The sequence below is a fragment of the Colius striatus genome, chromosome 1 (genome assembly GCF_028858725.1).
Source record: "Colius striatus isolate bColStr4 chromosome 1, bColStr4.1.hap1, whole genome shotgun sequence".
NCBI classification, from domain to species: domain Eukaryota; kingdom Metazoa; phylum Chordata; class Aves; order Coliiformes; family Coliidae; genus Colius; species Colius striatus.
Window position 1 is genome coordinate 55,262,201 of NC_084759.1, and position 23,748 is coordinate 55,285,948.

Here is a 23,748-nt window from a genome sequence, read left to right on the forward strand (position 1 = left end):
GAATTCTGCACAGCGACCTACTGATGCTTCAGATTAATGTCTGGACACTATTCAAAGGTTTAAACGTGTCTCAGTACTAGTTGGTATTTTTGAAATATTTTCTACGAGGCAATGGAGGTCCCACACCAGGAACAAAATACCATGTAAAACGACGTTTCCTTTCTGGATTCTAATTTCAAGTACTTCAGCTTCTGCTGTAACACTTTCCCCAGTTTCCAAAAGTTGTCTTCTTCTCAAGCATACTGTTAATGTTTAATTGCAACAGTACCCTAAGAGGTACAGTCAGTACCAATGATCACATTATATAGCTTTTGCCTTGTTTTTTGGCAAGTTTTGTATTGTCATTCCTGCACATAAAAGTGCAGCATCCTCTGCTATATGTGTTGCACAATTACAAAAGCAAGCTTCCTAAAGCAAGTACACAGTCAATGGGGAATTCAAAATGCAGAATTCTGTACTTCATTTAAAGGTGATAAAATCCTAAAGAGGAGTCTAAAACCATCATGTTCCCTCATTATTAAACTCTTCAGCTGTTCTTATGATAGAGCTCTTGCATTCAAAGGCTTTGAACACTCCTAACTTCTTTATTATTTTGACTGTCCTGTCACCTGGTATCTCAATATTTCAAAGTTTTTGATATATCATTTTTTACTTTCTCTCATTGTTAATAGGAAGCAATAAAATATGCAATAAAATATGTTAGTGATCTCTAATTCAAATAATCATGTTTTTGGTATCTCATAATACAGATCAGAAAACTAAAATTTAATTAAAAACTTGAAAGAAAAATATTTTTGAAAGAAAGTTTTGCTCTATTCAGGACAGAGGGGAAAAGGATATAATTGTGAACACAGAAAAGCTATAGCTTCCATTATTCCCCGTTCCCATAAGTAATAATAGTACTTATTCTGGAACGCAGTGGCTTTGTGAGCCTATTTCTCTGTGCTCACTTATTTTTCTGTCCTCACAATGATTACAGGGCACTCAACTTCAGTGTTTATTTTTAACTCTACTTTTTGTCCGTTCACGCTTCACATCACAAGCTTGTCTCCCGCAGAACCTCGCTTTAAGAGCTCATTTAAGAGGGACAGAAAGTCCTCCTACATTTCTCTGCTGTCACTGTCATGGGCACTTCCACGGCATTTATGAAATTTCTAGGTAAACTATGAAAGCGGGTCGGAATTTTGCAAAATGGTTGCTTCTCTTGAAAGCACAGCATCATACCCTTTGTGCTGGCATCTTTGCCTTTGTGTTGCAACTGTTTTTATGTTAACTGCAAAATGTTCTCCCTTCCATTTGTGCAAACTGACATTTTGTCTCTAGACATCACAATACACAAGATCTGCTTCTTGCTACATGATTTTACTTGAACAAATTTGATCGCCAATAGAATTACAGTAACTTGGCTTCTAGCTGTGATAATTTATAACTGCTCACATTCACAAGATGATTAGATTTAATAGACTTCTCTATAGCATAATTGTTATCAGTCTCCTTTACCAGCCATATTATTTTTGGAGGGTGTTTGTTGGAAAGGGAAGAGCTTTAGGTTGTTAAGAAAACATATTGTTCCAAATTCATAATTTTACATGGTAGTTAAATTTTAGTAACTTAATAATTTGCATTTCTCTTCCTACTAGACTATATTATACATACCTGATGTTTATGATCTTGCAATACATGGATTTGTAGGGAGATTTCTTCCTAAAGACTTCCACCGTTCCTGGCCCTCCACTGTTGACCTGTGTTCCTTAGAATACTCTAAAATTCAGTGATCTCTCACTTCTCAACATCTAAAATAGCTGCTGTTATATACAGGAAGGTTGAGAAGAAGCTAGCTTATTTAGCACTAGTCACAGTTTAATGCACTTAACTGATAGCTGACAAGCATCATCTTCCACTCACACAAAAAAAATCATCTTTGCAACTATATTAATCTTCTCACAGTTTACTTCAAAATGCTACAAAGCCTATTGTCTAAGGTTCCATGTTAGAGCAGTCTTACTATTAGTCTTTATTTGTTCTTTTCATTTTTCATAGGCCTAAAAAACATTCTGTCTTGCTGAATCTTCTTGACTTCTATAAAATCATTTTCTAGTACTTTGAGGACTTCTTTCTATACTTGAACATCTTAGTTTGACCTGGTGTTTTCTTGCCTAAGAATTCTGATGGTAAAATGTTAACATCACACAAAATATTGCTTAACATTTCTCTTTAAAAATCAAAACCATTAAGCAATAGATCCTAGAGTTAATTTATTTATCTGTCCTCATTTTTGTAATAGTCTCCACTTAATTAGCTTCCCATAAAAAGGCCCTGTGCAAGATCAAACTTTATTTTAATCACATTCAAAACATACCAAGGCACCACAATGTGATAGATTATATTGCCATTTTACATATGTATAAAATTTGACTAATGCACTGCCCTTTGAAACAATAAATAAATGGGTTTTAAGAATGAAATGTCTCTGAAGGTGTCACTGAATGCTGAAAGCACAACAGGATGGGCACAGATGACCTTTCCAAATGTAACCAAATATATTTCACATCACATAGCACTTAACAAAGAATGAATTTGGTTCTCCCTTTCCTAGATAATTTGGTTTTTTAGAACGATACGTTTAAACGTTACATTTATTTAACAATATTGACAATTTGTCTCCTTCCATGCTACATGACAAAGCAATGAAATATTTGTAGTCAGTTTCTATTTCTTTCACAAACTGACTTAGAATTGAATTTGAAAGGCATCTAAAAAATCTATTTGAAAAATGTTTGAAACTATCATGGTAATGCTCACTGGAGAGAGGATGGCAGGATAATTTGCAATGCTAAGTATTAAGTCCTAAATCACACTCCATCTTCTGTTGTTAGATGCAGGAAAGCTTCCATAATACTGAGTGGCAGGGGTCCTTAACTTCTTACTAATTTCATTTAATTCTTGCCAGAATACATGAATGTCAACAAAATGAAGTAGTCTATTCCCTCTGCTTGGATATGCAACAGCATCACTTCTGAAATGTGCATCTCAAGAACACAGTGTAATATTTTTACTTTTCTGCCAATGACACAAAATATTGAAAGAGGCCATTCATCTTACTTTCAAGAAATTTTATCTTTTCATCTACCAACTAGCTTCAAAAGCAGAGGCAAACAGATGAACTGCACTGCCAATGAACTGGGACAAAGGAGATTTTACCTAGTTACGAAGTGATAACTAGGAATTACAATATATAAAATCAAAAACTCATTCTAGTTGGAAAAGACTTTGAAGATTATTGAGTCCAAATGTTAACCCAGCATCGCCACATCCACCACTGAACCATGTCCCTAAGCACCACATATACATATCTTAAACACCTCCAGGAATGATGACTCAATTACTTCCCTAAGTAGCCTGTTGCTTGACATGCCTTTCAGTGAAGAAATTTTTCCTGATCTCCAATCTAAACCCTCCCTGGCACAACTTGAGGCCATTTTGTCTTACACTACTGCTTGTAACTTGAATGAAGAGACCAACCCCCACTTCGCTACAATCTCCTTTCAGGCAGTTGTAGAGAGTGATCATGTGTCCCCTCAGCTCTTTTTCCAGGCTGAACAACCCCAGTTCCCTCAGTTTCTCCTCATAAGTCTTGTTCTCATTTGATATGTCTCAGATGCATTGAAAAGACAGTTTTCTTCAATAACTGAACATATAGAGCTTTCTGGTTTCAGGTGCAGGAGAACTCAAATATCTTCTACTGTCTCTCTCCATTTTTACTGCCACCACTGTAAACAGATACATTACTACATTTTACGAAATTACAAATTACCACAAATTGTCATTTCAAAGTTAGCTGGGTTGAGTAGGCTGAGTTGAGGTTTGTATAGGTTTAGACACATAAATCAGAAAGCCAACAGAACCATGGCTTGTTGTTTTTCATCAGCACTAACAACTTAGTGCACAAATGCAAACTCCTTTAAATAATAAACTCCTTAATAAAATAATTAAATCGTTAAGTTTGCCTAAAGACAAATAACCTGTTTGATACATAAATTAAAAAAAAAACCCTCAAAAGTAAATGAAATACCAAGGAAGTTGATAAATCAATTATATTTTCATGTAGTGTTCAACAATGTAAAAAACACAGGGATCACTTGTTTTCTTTACATCTTCAGAAAAGCATTTACTGTGAAAGATATGGATCAGTAAACTGGCTTAGAAAAGTCAAAATTGTCCTTAGTTGAACATAATGTATTTTTATACATCATTATTTAATCCTTTATGCTTTAACAGAAAACCTCATTGTCAAACCATGTCATTCACCAACACTATCTGAATAGAATTGTTTACAAAGACATAAAATCCCAGGAAAATGAGGACAGTTCAACACAAATTACAATTCAGTCTTCTTCATGAACATCTAATATTACCGGAGATATAGGAATCCAAAGCTATGCAGCTAGGATGAAAGGAAAATTGATTGAGAAATGGATAACCTCATTGTGAAAGGAAAATAAATGTAGTTTCATATTTCTCATTACTTTGGAAAAAATTTTATTTTTTCTGTATGAAGCAAGATTACAGAAGTCCCATCAGACAAGTCTGCACTGTTAATATGAATAAAATCCTTTATTTATTTAGAAAAATATTTATTTGCCTAGGAAAGCATGAATGCATTGACATTATTCATATGGAAGCTCTATAAAAGAATTTTTAATATCATTACACATATACTACCTGTAATAATTATTTAACATTTTTACAATATTCCATTGCTCTTTCACAAAGGTTTGCTATTTTCAGTTTGCTCTCCAGAATCTCTAACAGCAACAGAAATTAAAGCAAGGGATTATCATCAAAAAATGTATAATTGAAGATCTACTGGCTTTTTTTTTTTAACAAATGAAATACCCAAGAAATGTCATGAGTTATAGGAAGTGGATTATGAAGAAGTACTTGAACCAGAAAATAGCAAGTCATACTAAATATTTCAGTTCTTTCATTTTTTCAGCGTAACTGTTACTCTGGAATGCTCTTTAACCAGGGATTCACTGAAGAAATAGCAGATATTTCCTAAACTTTATTCTACTGTACTCATAAACACTGGTATAACTTTTGTTTTTCCCCACAAATGCAGTTATATAGAGAGACAGAAAGAGAAGACATGCATAGCTGCTTTGGTTTTCTGAGATCACATTTTCCCCAAATCCTGCTCAGTGAGAAAGATGAGATTCCTGTTCAGCCTACAGACTGCAGAACTTCATAATCTGTGGTATTAAATACAATTCAGAAATCTTAAGAGAAGCAGCTTGGAAAACTGATCTTCAGACAGTGTGACAAGAAAATAATCCCCTGTATTTGAAGAACACAGAATACAGAATTACAGACTCCTTTCCTCTGTCATCTTTCTTCTGCATGACAAAGCTGTGCCTCTTGACTGGAGGTGCTCCCTGCTTATTTTGTTTAGTTTGGAGTTAACTTACACCACAACTTCCTTTTTTTTTTTTTTTTTTTGGTGTTCTCCTAATCTCTGCTGTCCAAGAAAACTCTGAATACACAGAAACAAAACAAACCCTTATGAAGCTCCATGACTCCAGGAGCTGGAAATTAAGGAAATCAATAGATTTTAACATTGACGATACAGGACAGATCACAGAAATCTGGACAGGTAGACACATGGTAAATTCTTTTTGAGAAACCTCAGCACAAACAACCTTGTTTCTTTGAAACTGCTCTTGCTTCGAGAGTAACTGTAGCAAGAAGAAAATGTCTATTAGTGGAAGATTCCTTTTATGCCACCTAGTGCTCCTAGAGATTTAAAAAAAAAAAAAAAACCCAAAACAACACAGAAAACCCCAAACAAAACCAAACCATTTATCCCACACAGATCACACTGGCTCCTTTGGAAAGGCTGTTTAGTCCAGATATTTAGCTAATATCCAGGAACTAAGCAGAACTGTATTCTCTGAGGAAAGTGCATAAACTGTTCATGTCTTGATTATTCATTAATAAATCTTCCAGTTCCGACTTTTTTGATAATATGATGGAGGTACACTCAGAGAGACTACCCTGGCACCATGAACTGAACTTACTGTTCTCCTACAAAAAAATGAAACTATTCCATAAAGTCTCAAAAGATTGCAATTGTCTGGTAGGTTTTGGAGGAGCTCAAAGTTGGTTCATGCTTTGATGAAGACTTGCCCCCAAACACCTCAAAACTGATGAAAGGATTTTCAGTCTCTAAATCTAAATTTTATTGGAACACAAACCAGAACAAATAGCTTTTAAATATATAACCTGATAGTGAAATAAAACTAATTAAGAGTTTTATAAGAAAACTTCGATCCTACCTAGTACATTTTTGCAGTGACTTCATGATCTATTTGTTCATCCTGCTTTGCCTCCAGTCCAGTGCTCTTGCCATCGAAAACTGGCTATGCATCTACCTGTACTTTTTTAACCTGTTCTGATGATAGGCTCTCCTTGTCCTGTTTCTCACATCCCGTCTTTTACTTCCTATCTACTGTACTCTTCAGTCCAGCATCATTTCTCATCTGTGCATCTACAGCTATGTTGAGTATTTTAAAGGACATAAGACACCCCTCCTCCTTGCTGCACAATTACGTCTTTAGTAACAAAACACTTTTGTAAACCTAAACAAATATGCCATCAGTCACAGATATCTTCCTTCACAAATCTGTAGAAACACTCAGATTCTCTTTGGACTAACTCTGTACTTAATAGAAGATACAGACTCCACCTCATAGGTACCAGGAAATAATACACAGTCTGTAACCCCTAGTTGTATGCACAAAAGTCAATAAGCACATTGAACCAAAGTCATGAGCAGCTTCATCAGCCATCACAGGCATTTTGAGTAGCAGTGAGTCAGACTGTAGATTTATGGCAGTTCCAAATGTGTATTTTCTCTCAAGATGTGTAAGACAAAACTGGCAAAAAAAAAAACCCAAACCAAAACATTCTTCAAGTCTACTGCACCACAACACGTCCATGATGATGAGTCTTCCCTTCACTTGGCCAAAAACAGTTAAACCAACATCATTTCTTGTCAAGTCTCTTAATCATATCTTGATTTACTACAGACGCCCAATTATATGTGTGAAGATGCTAAATGACACAAATTACAGACATGTCCTTGGTGTCTTCCAGTGACATAACAAGTGACATTCCTCTGACCAGGTATGGGTGTCTGCCCCTGAGCTAGAGATCTTGAACTCCTTCAAGGAGGAGTGGGAAGAAACAGACAACTCAGAATGATTTCCCTCATTCTGAAGGACAGGTCAAAATGCACTGAATTATTTACACCCAGGATACTTTACTTATCCACTCAAAACATCTATCACATGCTCTCCCTGAAGACACTTGCCTCAGCCCTTGGGATGAGCCTTTCCTCCCTAGGACTCAACTCCACTTTGTCAGACTAGGCTTATGGTCTGAGCCAGAGCGCCACTCATTCTCTCTTGTGTTGTATTAGGAGACATACCTACACAAAAAAAATACAGCCATATGGGCACAATTAAATTTAAACTGGTTTGTTGAGTACCCTCAGCTACCAGTTGCTTACCCTCAACTATCAGCTGCTGACTTTTCTCACACCAAGGTTTCCGCACTTGCCTTGAGAATTGCTTTACAGAACACACACATTGAAATAGCATGTTTTAAACAGAAATCAAGAGCAATCTCATTCTTCAGATGCATTTACTTTTACTGAAGCAATATCTTGTTAGCCTAAGTGAAGAGCTAGCATTCAGAAGGGCTCCACAGGTATACTCGTAAAGACCAAATTACAACATTTTCTGAGTATTAATATTAAACTCTCTTTAATTCACTTATGTTTCCTGCACATTTATTATGGTGACAACTTAAGTGCTGTTTGAAGCTGAAAGATTAGAGATTGAAAAGCAGGATTTTTTTCCACAGGATTTCCAGAGGAACTTTTGCCTGTGCCTGGTGATGCTGCAGCGACAGCATTGCTATTAGCCCACATCACTGAGCAGTGGCAACAAGTGGTGCAAATTTTACTCTGTGGTTATGTGCTAGTGACAGCCTTTGATGGAATTTTTCAGCCTTCTTTAGCATTAAAAAGCAGGGGCTGAGCTTCCCAAGACTAGGACAAGGCTGTAAGTTCAGGGCCAGCCATACAGCCCCACGCCCACAGTGCAGGCCTCAGCCGGACGGGTGGCCCTTGTCTGTGGGCAGGCTGGGCGGCAGGCTGGCACATAAATTTCAAAAGCCTGCCTTGACTCAGCATAGTGTAAAAAAATTGCTGCCTCTCCTGTTTTCATTTTCTAACCCTCATGTGCTCTCACTTGGGCTATCTGATGCGCATTCCGAGGGATGCTCCTCTGTACCACAAACAGAGATGTTCCTAGTGCTTCATGTGTAGTTCTGCAGGTGAAATGCTGCATGGTTTAGTATCCTAACACATCTCCAGTACTTATTTATGTACACCTCACAAACACAGCATAACATATCTAACACTGTTATTTTTTCTCAGGGCATAAATTCAAACCTTTCCACCTCCTTAGTGCAGCCAGGAAAATACCAAACAAACCACAACCAAACAACAACCAAACAAAAACTCAAACAGAAAAGATATTATTGATTCAGAAAACTGTCCCAAATTAATCTACCTTCTTTTCAATCAAGCTCAAATCCACCTATAGTGGAAGCCCTTGTTTATTTTTCAGAGGCCTTTGATTTAGTTTGGCATTTCTACACTCAAATGCAGGAGAAATCTCTGATACAAATCTTGTTCAGATTTAACATAAAAGCCAAACGTTTCAACACATATTGAGGGATATGTATGGCCCTTGATTATGCTTTATTTGGTCCTAAAATCTGTGGTGGTGGCCTCCATCAAGTGGGTGACAACTGATTTTTCTAAGAAATTCTTTTTAGTTGTATGCAAACTGTGGGTTTACCAGAGAAGGAAGAGGAGCAAAGGAAAAAGAGAAGGTAAAAGCTCCCAACGTTGAGACTAATGTACCATCAGCTGTGTGCTGCCACAAAAATCTCACCCGCCATGTTTTTGAAGATAAAACAGAAACGTTCTATTTTGTAATCTGTCAGTTCAGCCATTTCTAGGGAACACAAGAAGACAGCAAAGGAAATACAAGATCTTAGAGAGCAACTGAGCGCAAGGCTTGAAGATACTGAGCGCAAGGCTTGAAGATGCTGAGCCATTTTCTGCCTAAGGTAACCATATAAACCTTGACACTATGTTGTCAAAGAAACAGAGGGTTTTTTTCATCAGGTGCTTCCTTGTTGCAACAGTAAACAGGGATGTTGTGACAACTCATCTTACTGAGAAGGAGTGACACACACAGCTCAAATTATTTATGCCGTATGTCTAAGTTTCTATGATGATTGCCCTTACTTGCGCTCTGAAAGAGTCATGAACAACCCAGGGCATTCAATGATGAAGACAGAAATCTGAAGCTGGATAATGTAAATAAAGGGACCATGGTGTCTGTCACCCAGGATGTCTACAAGTAAAAAATGACTTGGATCTGAGTCTCTACATTACTAGCAACTGCTTGGAAGTAGTGCAGCTGGCCTTTGTTTTTAGAACCAAGATCAACAAAATTTTGTTAAGTTTAACAGAATAAAAGAAAAATATACCTTGAAATGAACTGTTTTTCTCTAATAGGTCAAAGTCAGTAAAAGCATATCACTGGCAGTTGAGAAAACATTGGGTCTCACTAAATAAAAGAAAATCAATAACTCAGTTGAAATCCTTGACTTTCTGACAAAAATATATAATTAACTCAGTCAAAGTGGAGATATTTAAACGTAAAGATTAGTGACTGAAAATAAAAGGCTTACTATAGAGTGCTTCCAGGTTCACCCCTTTCCTCTACAAACTGAAACATGGTTAAACTAATACGTCTGTGAAGACTTGTCTGTTGGTTTGAGTCCTACATTTTAGAATGAACAAGTCTGCAAATAAAAGTATCTTTAAATACTACCAAATATCCCATCTAAAGCAGAGACACAGAATCCTTTTCATATGAGCTAATGAGATAAATTCTGTGGCTTCTGGTTTCAGCTGCCTGCACAGGTTGGATGTATGTCAGAGAACTCAAAACCTCACCATAGATATATGCCTTATTTGGAAACACATAGATACTGAGGAGGAAGACTATTACTACCAGATTCAAATTCTCGTAAAAGCAGAATCTACACCCTTCCCACTGAGAAAATGTGGTGCACTCAGAGAGGGCAAGTGTCTTCTATTGAGTTTCTTTGGTTGCTTCCTGAAATCTCTGGACATCCAACTCTAATGCAAAGAAAATCAAAGTTTGGTTTTAATTTCTGCCCAAAACTGCATCACAAGTTGCCTCTGTATTTCTATTTCACATTTTTTTATTTTCAGAACCTGGTTAGTTTTTAATATTTTGTTATAAATATTTCAAAGGCAATACAGTTATTCATTGAAATTATTATTCAAGTTCACAATAAAGACAGGTTGCCTCTATCATATCTAGGTTAAGAAACCTGTGGTATCAACAAGATTTTGTATTTGTCCTGTTTATAACATTCTGTAGGCTCTAATCAATAAAGCAGTGTAAAGAAGGTGACGTTGGCCCCATGGACAAAATCCAGATGTCTCAGGCAAGTCAAGAGTGTGTGGGTGAGGCTCCACTTTGGAGGGGACTGGGCTGGTCCAGAGCACTGGGGCATGTTCAAAGGATGAGCACTGGCCTCATATTGCAAAGTCAGAGTAAAAAGATTCTGCTGCTAGCAGATTTCCAGTCAGTCTAAACAAGGAGGTCAGCATCACTCTCGCATTACAGACAGTAAAACAGAAGTACAAAGAGGAGAGACAGTGTGTCCAACACAGCAATAAAAATGAGGTTTTCTGCATCCTAATCCAGGATGCCCATACCAGGGCACATAAAAAGACTTCATATGACTGGAAAAGATGCAATTAACAACTGGATAGACAGAAACCACTATTTTCAAACACGTCAGAGATTGATTACTACCCTGAGTTTTACATTACATTGAGTGTGTTTATTTGTGTGAAAGAGTATTAATGTCATTATTGAGACAAGAAAATATTTTAATGGAGGAATTTAAAGTGAGGGAAGTGAAAGCAAGGGGAAATGGCTTGCCCATCTTAATAAAATAACTAGATGTCAGCACAAATAGACATCACTTATTAGAAGCCTTCTATCCATGTAGCAGAATGACAGCTTATAAAGTCTAGTGATGAATGAAACTGGAAGAAAGGGGAAAAAAAGAGAAACATCTGTCAACAGTTCCCAAACAAGTCCAAATAAAATAATCTGCTTTGAAACTGGATTTTGGACAATTCATACTAACTAGTGGATATGTGTTGTTCAGAATTAAGAATTTCTCAGTGGAATGATCTCTTTTGAAAAATCACAAAGCATTTTAGCAGCAGAATTTGTACACTGTAAATAACTCTAAGACTTTTCTTAAACTCCTGAGACACTGGAAATTAGTATGAAATTACCTTACATAGTGTTGGAACACCAGTAAAAACATAAACTTGAAGTTCTCAAAATGTCATAAATAACTGAACCTTAGTAAATACTTCAGGTTTCTTACACAAAAAGGTCTGTACTTCAGGCAGGTTGAAAGAATATATACATTAATAAAGAGAGATAAAATTAATCAGATTTTTTGGATCAATACAAAGAAGGGAGACAACTGTAGGGGAATTTTAGTCTTTAAGAACTTCTTATTCCATCATAAACCATTCATTCTTTAGGAATCCACCTAAATCCACTGTGAAAGAAGAATTCAGTTTTCTCCTCAGTTTTGATGAGAGATAGAGACTATGGAAGCTTAGCTGCCAGTGCAGTGCAAGTGAAGGCTCACAAAGGTTCAGGCCCACAGCTCCAACAGGCAGCCTACCTTCTGGTCAGGCAATGGAGACTGGAATGGTTTCAAGAGGCAAACAGCTTGGTTTTGGGACCCATAATACTATTGCAGGTCTCAGCTCTCCTAAGGCCTGAAATGCTGCATCTCAGAAATCAGAAGCAACCTACTACTAGTGTAGCCTCTGTAACTAGAGCCATTAAGATTTCTAGACCATACATCTGATGTAGTCCTTCTAGCTTCCCTTCACAAATAGTGGAGCCATTTATTTCAGGACGCCATGAATTACACCCCAGAAATATATATTTTTCATTAACTGCATGACAGCCAAAATACGAACCTTTAAGTTCATATGTAGGTGCTGTCTACATAGCGAGAATTCATATTCAGTCATCAGGTGAACCTCATCCCAAGAGTCTACAGAAACTCCACGGCCATCAAATCACTGGTTGGAAAACATACTTTGTTTTTCCTGGAACTTCAGTGGAATCAAATTATCCCCAAAAAAATAATCTGATACAATGGCAGATGACCACAACAAATAATCAATGATGTAACAGATGACTGCAATTAAACTTCTCTGAGAAATGTTGTGAGTAATCTGATTCCAGATAACGTCAAAACCCATGGAAATGCCATCCTGAAGGAAGAACTTTAAAAAAGTTGGCCTTAACAAAAAATTATTTCATACTAGAACAGGAAAATGTCTGTGTTCACCAGGTCTGTTTCTCTCTGAAGAGTCTAAAATGACTGCGTCAGTCAGTAGTCTAAAGAAAGACACAGCGGTAGTTTAACCTTTCTTGAAAGATACATCTGAAGAGGAACTGATTCTCAGCTTTTGTTACACTCACCTGCACCATTCCAGAGGATTAACTACTTCCCTGTCATACTAGATACCTGTCATATGCAGTCCCTTGAAGAAACAAGTTTATGAGGTCATTCAACAGCAGATTGAATAAAGATCTAACTCCCTATCATATTACCTTGGTAACAGTAGTGGACAGGTGCCATGGATATTCAGCTAACCCAATTTATGTCTAAAATCAGCATATGGGTGAAAGAAAATGCATACAGTAAACCTCAAGAGGATGAAGTTTATTCCTTCATTTGACAGAAAATGCTTCTAAAACACAGAAGTGATCTCTTTTGTTTTGAGTATCTGCTTAGCAAATATTCAGAAATGGATGGTAAAATACAGATTCATCATACAGACCCATGTGTTCTGCCATGATCCTCTTTTCACATCATCAACCATGAATGAGCTTCCAGCTCTGCAACTGTTCTACAACTACTATCACTGCACACCACTAAACACTCTCTGATAATGTCCTGGCATTGATAACAAATATAAGTCACCTCCTATCTGACTAAAGCAATGTATTTGGAAAAAGCATTCCAGATAGAACTAAACAGAAAACAATGTTGCTGCTGTGAAATATTTTTTCAGGATAAATCCCAGAACAAAGCATTCTTCAAGAAATACTAAAAAGAAGGGAAAAGCAATATGATAATTACACAGGAATAACTAGCAGCCTAGCAATCGGCACCCACTGGAGAATCAGGTTAAAAGCTTTTTGTCTGAACCAAAGAAAGCAGGAATTTGGATTTGAAATGTCCACGTGGCAGGAAAGTACTTGAGCCACAGAACTGCTTGCTATACCCTGGGGTTTGAAAAATAAAAATCTCCAGCCTCAAGAAACTTTTCCAACAGAAATTTTAACAAAATATCCTATCTGATGGAAGCTTGGCATTTGGTCAAACCTGACAGAACGGTAAAACAGTTTCAGGTAAAATCAAAATATCAGTCCAAATGCTTTCACCAGAAGGTCAGAAAAAATGTCGCCCATCTGCCCTAGGAAGAAGAATCACTGCAGATACATGAAAATTTCACTTTATTTGTTCATCATATAAGATTTGGTTAACTCTTTTCTCTTTCCCCTGATGATGAACAGCCCTAAGGAAATGTTTCACTTAAAACAAAACAAAACAAAACAGTAATTACAGTTAGAAGCATAAAGAACAAAGCAAAATGCAACTGAACAAGGCATAACAGAAGGTAACTTGAACAAGTCACAAAATAAATTACCCACAATTTCTAAAGATTCTCTTATTCACTAGTGCAGAGTGTCACTACTGCTACAACAGCAACAGACAACAACTTTAGCACACACATGCCTGCACACTGTTACAACCTCTCCAGCAGAGGTGAAGCCTACTTGTTGCTGTCATCACATGAAAACAAATCACTCCTTTTTCCTTACATGAAAACAAAAAGTGGAATGTACCTTTACAAAATTTATGTTCAACTGAGTTGCTAAAAATAAATCCTAGATAAGTGAAGCTATTTAATTAGTTAAAACATACTCTTAACTCATTTTACTAAACCATGTATCATACTTATCTCTACTTCCTTAGAATGATGACCGAAACTTTCTAACCTACATAGCTCTTGATGTCAAAGCTAATACATTACTGCACCTCTGTATCTGAGGTTTCACTTGTTTGCTTACATTTGATAGTACAATTCAACTAAGAATGTAAGCCAGAAGACCAATGCAATGCACTGAAATCTGTCTGGATGCCGAACATGACTCATTTTAGTAAGCATCTAGTAAAACTTCCCTGAATAGAATGATTTTAGTTATATTTTAAATCAAGTCTGATTTTTTAGGAGACAAATAATAGCATAATAATTCTTGTGGGGGTTTTTTAAAGCTTCCATTCAAACAAAACTTGAGATGCATCAAGAAGAGTGTGGTCAGCAGGTCAAGGGAGGTTCTTCTCCCTCTCTAATCTTCCCTGGTGAAGCCTCATCTGGAGTCCTGTGTCCCGTTCTGGGCTCCTCAGCTCAAGAGAGACAGAGAAGTGCTGGAGAGAGTCCAGTGCGGGGCCACCAAGATGATCAGGGGACTGGAACATCTTTCATATGAGGAAAGGCTGCGGGAACTGGGGCTGTTTAGTCTGGAGAAGAAGAGACTGAGGGGGGATCTTATTAACATTTATAAATATTTAAAGGGTGGGTGTCAGGAGGTTGGGACATCCCTTTTTTCTATAGTAGCTAGCAACAGGAGAAGGGGTAATGGGATGAAGCTGTAACACAAAAAGTTCCACTTAAATATAAGAAAAACTTATTTCACTGTGAGGGTGACAGAGCAGTGGAACAGGCTGCCCAGAGAGGTTGTGGAGGCTCCTTCCTTGGATGTCTTAAAGACCCACCTGGACATGTTCCTATGCGACCTGATCTAGGTGAACCTGCTTCTGCAGGAGGGTTGGACTAGATGATCTCTAAAGGTCCCTTCCAACCCCTGCCATTCTGTGATTCTATGATTCTATGAAAACTTTCCGGCATTTCTTTCTAAGAGGCCATAGCAGTTTAATGAATCCATAGGTATCTTTACTTATACTATAGTGAATTTTTGATCCAGCTTTAATGTACAGAAAGACAAGTATCTGTAGACATGGTTTTATCCTTTTGGAAAGACAAAATTACCTCTGTCTTTCTTTAATTGCAAGAGAAAATATTTCTGTTCTTCTTTCAATACTGTGAACTAAGTAACCATGTATTCACAAGATTACTTGCAAAGATACTTTCATTATAGCCTTTTTTTCCTCAAAAAAGTCATAAAATTAGATGGATGGCTCTATCCATCTTTCCTCCGCTTCCCCTGCCTTGCAACATCTGATCTTCATGCTACTAAGGACTATCAGGAATAAAATGCAATATTCTTTCATTATCAGTCCAGTGTGTTCGGAAAGAAGAAATCATGGATACAAAACATCTGGAATCAACATCTGATTCTGTTTATCAAAACCTGCACAAAAGTTGGCTATGGTCATCATTTGCCCTTTGCAGAAATGGTACTAATACCAACTCTCTTTTAGTAGCAGAAAGCTGTAAGAAAAATCAACTCACTGAAATACACTGGGGATAAACAGATAGTTCAGAGTTGTTTTGCTGCATTCCTATATTGTTCATATTTAAAAGTCTCTCCACTCATAGCAAAGCCTGATTTTGCTACCAGCTCCACTCCAGTGACCAAAATTACATAATTGCTGTCAGGTAGTTATTTGTCACAAACCAACTCTTATTCCCATTGTTTGTATTTTAATACATGAAACTGCAGGATGACGGGAGATAAGAGGCATTACAGAACTAATAAAGTTAAAGCCTGAATAGTTCATGTTACAGTACTTTCTGAATAAGTCTTGTATAGCTACCATAGGGTTCTTTTCAGATGGAACAAAATATGTATAGTTCATTTGTTTAGGGGTTTTTTTCCACCCTTGGATAATCAGGTGTCTTATCAACATGGCTACACAGTACCGCCCTGTCAGGATGTGTCTGTCAATATTGGCTTTGACTGTAAATACTGTTCTGACAAAATAGAAAATATAACATGCTTTTCAGTAAAAAATTCCACAAACTTAAATGTCAGTTTGTTTTCCCAGATGACAGTACATTTATTTTCTGAACAGCATTGTTTAAAAAGTTGTTGATATTACTACTACTCTGATTGCCATGCTGAAGTTTTAAATCAGTTACACCAGTTTCCACTGCACTGCTATGTCCTTCTATAAGGAGCTGTGTATTAAGCCAAGGACAAACCACTGCTGCTCTGTTTTGGGGTTTTGAATGGTCTCAAGGTATGAGCCTAAGACAACATGCCTTCCACCTTTCTAAGCTTTGTCACAGCATAGCCAAGGATAACTACAGCTTCACCTACATCAGGGAGTCACATCCTACTCAAGAGTCCAGGTGCTCATGGAAACAACATCATCAGTGTGCATACTTGCCACAGCACTCTCATAAATATCTGGAGCATCCTTGACATCTAATATCATAACTGATCTACATGTAATACGTATCTATAGCTGCATCCTGTTGCTAGGATAGTTGAAACAACTTCTTCCCTCCCTTCTACTGTTTTTTCTAATATAACTGGCAGACACATAGATACCCAAGCAGCATATAAGCACTATGGTACCTGTTTCGCTGTCCCTACTAGAGCAAGAGGTGAGATGCAGCACTGGTTAATCTCCCTGTAATGACTGAGCAACAGCCTGATGGCCATTCTTCCTTCAGCTTTACATTCACAATGCAGATGGATGGCAGCATAAATCCCTGTGACTCTGAGTGGCAGAACTGAGCAACTGTGTGTTGGGATGGTTGGAGAACAATCCTGTTTCGTTTCAGAAGCATCTCTGCTGAAGTTTGCAGGGAAAGCTGGTGACAAAGGACTTTCAGAGCTATAGCAATTCATATTTCTCCTTCCCCTGTGGGAATGCAAGTAGGAAAAGTTCTGTCTTATCTCCAAATATAGAGTCTGAATGACCCCAATAAAGAAAATCTATTCAATATTCACATCTTCCCCTGAAACAGCTTAGATACCAGTAAATGACTAGACAAGCTAATAATATCCAGAATTAGCTCAATGATCAACTGCCTAGCAATTGTTTAAAAGCATTGATCCAGTGTCTCCCTACAAAGACAAAATAAACATAACTAGCCACACACTTGAAATGCCAAAAGCCCAATTGCACCCAGAATGCAGAAAGATCAAGATTCAATTCACCATGAACATGTTCTCTCAAAGCTCAAGAAGGGATATAAGACAAAAAAAAACCCCAACTGGTATTTCATTAGTTGTCCCCTAAAGTCACTTTTCTGTTTCCATGGCAGTAGACAGTAGAGTCCTAAACTGTGTAATTTTCATGCTACTTAGGGGAAAAAAAAAGCCTTCAGAGATAAAAAATCAACCTAATAACCAAATGGAGGTATTCAGGACTCATCGAGCTGTCAACATATTAGAGCCACTGTGTGAGACATTGCTGATACTATGGCAGGAGTGAAGAAACATTTTTTCACCTCCTACACAGCTGTGACATATCCCTAAATAAAAACTTGCTGTGCCACAATCTATTGGACCCAGGATGAATATTGTGCCATTAGTCCTCTGGTGTCACATCTGAACTGCTCTGGAAAATAAACAGCATACACTCAAATTTTTCCTGTGTAATGACACATATCTATTTGTAAATCAACTGGAACTAATATCATTATACATATAAACTATTACACAATAAAAATCTATCTGCATCTCATATAAAAAGTGCAGATAGAATAAAAATAAATACAAAATAGCTAAATTCTGTTTCTATGTCAAGTCCTGACTTTAGTAGTCTGTGTCATCCTTGATAGAGTATATGGTACCAAAACCACCTAAAAATAAGGAAAATCTTTTTGCTGCTCTAGGCTCCAAATGTGGCTAGTTTCCCTACTGCAATTAGGAGCTTATTAAGTAAGAACCCTAATTTCAAAGATGCTGTTCCAAATAACAACTATGTCCTAGATGGATACTAATATCAGGACAGAAATAACTATGAAATTTCAAACTACACTGTCTTTACACATCCATTTGATCTAGAAGTAGTTAAATCTCTAGTCAGATTGCTCACGTCCACTCAGTTTACTCTTTCCATGTCTTAACATGATTGAATTTCCTTGAAGTGTACCCAAAATTTGGAGGGAATGTTTTTGAAATAACATCAGCAATTTACCAGAAATGTATTCCCCATTTCACTACTTATAGTCCACTCTTACACTGCTTACCTCTAAACATTCATTATCAAAGAGCAGAAAACAAGTTTATCTTCTTTACACCATTCCCTATATTTAAAACAAATGCCAACTGTGAAAACCAAAATACTGATACTGTGTGAAGTTGGTAACAAGCTGACAAAATTACAGTGAAGAACTTCTAAGCATAAATATTCTTGAATATAAGATTCATTATGTTCCTCATACTTGTGCCACTCAGGCTGCTTAACTGTGGGGTTTTAGCTGCTATTATTGGAGCTCCGCAAGTGGATGGTTTTAGTAAGTCAGATCCTGAATGTCTGACTTTTTATCCATGACAAACTTTGAATAGTACCTTTTATCCAAAGCATTACAATATCAGTTTTACAGGACTTCCAGAATCATGTGTATTACATCAAAAGACTTATTTTAGGGTGGTAACATCACAACGTTGCAGTTGTTTGGCACATATAAGATACTTAGACAATAGAATTTAATAAATAAATTTACATTTACAAAAGGGCTAAAATGCAAAATTTCTTAGTTGTACACCAACTGCAAATTTGAGGACATCTGACCTTTACAGCTAGATTTCAAAAAAGTTTTATCTCTTTTTCCTTAAATATTGTCAGAAAAAAAAAAATCATTACTGAGGCTCTGGGGAAGCAGGTCTCATTTGCCTTAGTACAAGTTTATGGACATAGGAACTAGAATGGCAGTTATTTCTACCTTGTAATAAAACTAAAATATAACTGGAAGCAATAAAGAAATGGGATTTATCAATCTAACGCCTGGAAGAGTTCAGCCATAAACTAATCTGCACAAAACCATTGTCAGAGGGGAAAAAAAAAAGGTTAGTCAATAAATGTTTCTCAAGAATCCGGACTGTTATTTTAAGTGAGCCAAAACTACACTAGTAAGGAAGTTAAAACTATCTTCTTCTTTTTTAAATATTTACTTCAAAAGTATAAGCAATCTGTGCACCAGACTTTTTCGAGTTTATGTTAAACACAAAACTTGATTACACAGAGTTGTTCAGATGAAAAAATAAATTTCTTGGTAGTGAGAACTGATGATAATGATGCATATTGTTCACTATTAATAATTGTCTAATGAGTTCCTTCATAGGAACATACATATTTTCAAATCCTTAAAATATACACGAGCTAAGTTTAATAATATTTGATTACTGAAATGACAAAAGTTTGCATTTCTTCAGACTACCTGCATCAGCAGAGATGAATCTCAACTTTTCAACCCCAGGACTAGTTTTCTATTAGAAAAAAATCTAAAATATCCTGTCATTTTAATAATTAGTACTACTTCTTGGCACAGTCATGATCCAAGATAACTGATAATGAAAAGAAAATAATAGTGGGAGGAATCAATTATTAATTTTACATGTGTCCCTACAGAAGAATATCAGTAGACAACAATACTTAGGTCTTCATTCTGCAGTCATACCTCTGCTTGCTTGAGGACAAACATGGGTAATCTTCAGGACTGATGCCATAAGTATACCTCCAGGCACAAGCCTGACCAGAGTTCTGATAAGACAGACCTGCAGTGGTCACATGGGAAGCTTTGCTAAGATCCAAAAGGCCATAGCAAAATCCTTCCTGCCACATACGTTTCTTCCTAGTGCAGTAGAAAGAGATTCCATACGTTGATGGAATGTTATTTTTGTTGGCTTAAATAACACAGTTTAAAATGCTGCTGTGAACAAAATATTACATGTTTCATGTGCATTTGTTCCGATTACAAAGAAGGAACTTTTCTGATTACACAGTAAGAAAAATGAAAGAAGAAAATAGAGCAATGAAGTTTAAGAGTTCATTTATTTCATAGTCACTGGTATACAGATTACAGTGGGAAATTTTTCAACTCATCAGAATTCATATGAAGAGATACAAACCACTAATTAAATGTGAGGACTAATTACAAACCACTAATTAAGGTATAAGAATTCAAGAATTAGTTATACATAAACTTCATAGATGAAAATGAGACAAGCATCTACTTAAGCCAGGATATTAACAATGCATATAGTAGTAAGCATGCTAATGACTAAACGCTCAGTAAATGTTGCAAGATTCTGGAACAGTTCTGAACTACAATCCATAAACTATAGAGCCTAGGTTAGTAGAGAGAGTGATTAGAGAAAAACCTTTCTTCATCATTCATGAACTAACCAATTTGTTATAAGACTTTTCTTAAAATGAAGAAGAAACTATCACAGATTAAAATCAAAATAAATAAACCTATAAATATATACTCTAGCAAACAGACTGTTCATTATGAGTTACCAATAAACTTCACACTCACTGTTCTAATCACAAAAATTAAGTCTGTTCGTGAAGAAACTTAAGTATCACACTGAAACAGACTTCTTGTTGGTGAGGTACTCACTGTTTCATTTTAGAAAATAATTGTTAAAGAGTAGCACTAACATAATTTAATCATTATAGATGTGTAATGTTTTCATATAAACCATAAATTTAGCACTTATGATCACAGAAATCTGAAGTAAATAGTTGCCTTTCAAAAGCATCCTTCATTCCTGCTACAAAAAATACTACAATAAAAGCATAGTATTTTTAGTAAAAAAACCACTATTGTTCTAGCTTTATACGGTGAGTAAGGAAGTGACTTTCTCTGTAAACACTCAAGGAGTGCAAATTCTCATTAAAACCAAACTAGAAATGCCTACAGTGCATTACTGCACTAAGGAAGACGCTAGTACCAGCTCCCACCTCTGGGTTCAGAGTTTCACAAGAATCTCCACTGTAAAGAAACCTGCTAACCTTTTCATAAGCCTGGCATACCTGATGTTCACAGAGTGACTTTGAAATTCAGTAACAAAAATGCCCTGAGGCTTGAAAAGTCCCTTTTCATTAGGACAGGAAATTCTACTCAGGTTTACCTGCACAATGAACCATTAAAAAATGGGACTAATTTAAAATTATTCCTTCCTTTATCTCATTTGCATTTTTTTTCAATAACCATTGTAAATAGTCTAGCAATAACAACAAAAAACTGATGCTTTCTGGAGTCAGGCTTTACAGTACCAATGCCGGAAAAGCAGCAGTAGCTGCACAGTGTATAGGATTAATGTTGCAAGTTTGCAAAATAAAGCAGAAAGGGTAGGCTTTTCAATGAAAATTATAGTTAATTAAGGACTTTTTTTTTTTTTTTTTGCAAAAATAATGCCTACAGAGAGAAACAGACTGTGTCTTTGTGTTTCACAATACTGATTTATTCTCATATGAAATAAAATGCTTGATTTAATATTTTAAGCAAATGCTGAGTCCCGTCATTTATGCCAAGTTCCATCATTTGCTTATGACTGACCATCAGCAGTCCAATCTTGGTTCAATTTACAGCAGTTTTACAGCACAATAACCCCAATGCCTTTCAAAAGTTCTAAATCTGGGTAAGGAATTAGAATTAAGAACAGAAATTTAATTGTTTGAGTTACACTCTAGAGACTGTATCCTAGAGAAAAGATACAATTCACATCCTACTTCAGTCAACTTTCTCTAGTTTTGTTCATGAAAATCTTATTGAGCAACCAATATCATGCTTATTAGCATGTATTCACCACTTTATGAAATGACAAGTAAACTAACCTGGGATCCTAAATACACTGAGAGAACAAAGTTTCTGTACTTTTTTCAACATAGTCTATCTATTTAAATTTTATAGCAGCTAGTTTCTTTCTTGTCACCAGGAAGGCCATGTTCTCCCATTTTCAGTTACATAGGAAAATATATTGGAAGATCCAAACTTCACCTCATCAAGTTATCCGATTTATATAATTGAAATGAAAAATAAAACCCCTAATGTACAGAAGTGTTACGGTCTACAATGTAATGAGAGGAGGCTGCAGATTTTAGATCATAATAAAGGAATTCAGAGCTTTACTGATTTTCTTATTCTTTTCTAACATTGGAGTGTAGTATCAAATGTTCTTACCATTTTCACACCAGTCAGTGCATGGCAGAGTGTAAGATCTGAATTAGTACTAATAACTCGAGAACAAAAATGTAATAGTTTCAAGGGGTTTCGGAAAAAAATGATGTCACAGTAAAAGTACACTCCATTGGAGTTTATCTTCCTGCCTATCACTGACTCTAACACTTGCCCAAGGCAGAAAGCAGGTTACACATGACCAAGTAAGACAGGCTTCTGTTTGCTCATTACAAAAAAAATGGGTATCCAGTCTCACAGTTTTGTGTATCTTCAAATTTCTAAATTATGCTTAGAGTCTAAGTCCGAAGAATTCAACAACAAAGTTTTCTGTAATAAACTTTTTGAGTCTTAACTCTATATTATTATTAACTACTGCTATTAATAAGCTACTGACCTTAACATTTGTTATTCAAAATCAGTTTTAAACACTCATTTTTGTTTAATTCAAACTAATGGACTGAAATACCCTGAAAAAAAATATATCCACTGATAGATTAGATGTAGCTAAATCACAGAATTCTATCTTTGAAGTGTAAAAACCTGAACTCTCCTATAATATTTCTATTGCTACGCCACTATGAATCACAAAACACCTATTCTGAAAGCTCCCTTAATGTCTCTATTAATCAAATAATTTATTTCTACAATTCATTTAGTAGATACAATAACCTATATACCTCTTCAAAAAATAAAGACCGCAACATGTGGACAGAAACTGCCTGAACTTTGGAGATGCAGCAAGATTACTCAAGAATTATGAGTTCATTTGCTAATGAAGAGTTAGATCTCCAATTACCAAGTGCAGATAGTGAAAAGCAATGTTTTTATATAGGAAAAGAGAAATTTGCGTTCCTCCAATTTCATATATCCTCTGGATATGCACATTTACTGAGGTAAATAAATGTAAACCAATGCTTATCAGGAACAAACAATTGACAACAACAATAAAAAAAATCTCAAACAGCACAGTACTTTAGAGAAGGAAAGAATTCAAGCCAAAACAGCTATGAAGCCTTTGAGAAATTTAAAATTAATCTTAGCTTGCAACTATTAGCAAACTTGAAATATTAGAAAACGTAAGTTAAAAGGCTTACTTCTCTCTGAAGTGATTTGATTTCTACTTTCAGCCCAATTCAGCCCAAATTAAGAGACACAATGAGCACAGTTAAGTTTTTCTACTTGCTTTACATTAAAATAAGAGAAATTGTAATATAATATTGGTATAGCACTGCATATATGTTAAATGCCCATTATTCTACCACCTATGTTTAAGATAGTTACAAAAATCAATAGTCCCTAAAATTATTTTACCATTTTTAAGTTATTTCTCCATAGTCCCT

General features: G+C 36.1%; 1 protein-coding gene across 3 annotated transcripts in view; it reads right to left on the reverse strand.

The window, feature by feature from the left end:
- The window catches only part of FGF14 (fibroblast growth factor 14), a 394,127-nt gene that overhangs the window by 98,641 nt on the left and 271,738 nt on the right, over positions 1-23,748 (reverse strand). The window lies entirely within an intron of this gene.